Here is a 920-nt window from a genome sequence, read left to right as displayed (position 1 = left end):
GGGGGGGATCGGGGGGGGCCGGGGGCCCAGGCTCCCGCTCAGCTGGGGCTGGACTGTGGGCCAGGCGTTACGAAGACAACTACCGAAGCACGTAAAAGACAATGCTTTAACCTTCGTTTTCATTTAATACCGGTGTTCGGTTCAGACTGCAAAACTAACGCGGTTCCACAGTGAGGGTGCAATAAACGCAGAACAGACCGTGAAAAATCAAACTACCAGAACAGGAAAAGAAACCATGTCTTCCTAAGTGCGGTTCCGTCCAGTGCTCGATGGCTCCTGCTGGATTCGTAGCCTACTACTTTGTCTCCCCCCTCCACGTGAAGCCTAACCCATTGCACGGCATTAGTTTACGTATTAAAAGCAGACATTTAGCCAATGCTTGCCAGCAGACCATTTAATGATCCTGCATTTCAGAGCGTCTTTATTGCCCCGTTTCAATACTCGAAGTATAAAAATGTACCTAGAAAGTGTAACTTCTGACCAAAAGCTCAAACTCTGCCCTCGTCCTTCCCTCCCTCAACCCCTCCGCTATCCCCCCAAAGGAAAACAAGGTACACCTGGAGCTCGGCTACTGTGCGGGGAAAGGAAATATTTACAGCCATCACAAACCATGTCAGTACACAACATTCAGTTGAAACAGAAGCTATTCTTTACGCAAAATAAAATACGGGTGAGTGGCATCCTATTTTCTGTGCCATGATGCCATCATCAGCTTTGCAGAATTATCATTGTCATTACTCTTTCTTTTTGCTTTTCAACTCAAAACCGCTTTTTCCTCCCTCGAGCCGCGGGGGAGGCCGGGGGCGGGCGCAGCACCCCGTCCCCCGGGAGGGATGCCGCACGGGTCCCTCCCCGCTCGCCCGCAGCCGGAGCCCGGCCGGGGCCGCAGCTCCCGGGGGACCCCGACCCGTCCTCGCCTG

Source organism: Haliaeetus leucocephalus, unplaced genomic scaffold (assembly GCF_000737465.1).
Source record: "Haliaeetus leucocephalus isolate CR32 unplaced genomic scaffold, Haliaeetus_leucocephalus-4.0 Scaffold339, whole genome shotgun sequence".
NCBI classification, from domain to species: Eukaryota; Metazoa; Chordata; class Aves; order Accipitriformes; family Accipitridae; genus Haliaeetus; species Haliaeetus leucocephalus.
Note: the sequence above shows the minus strand (reverse complement) of the source record.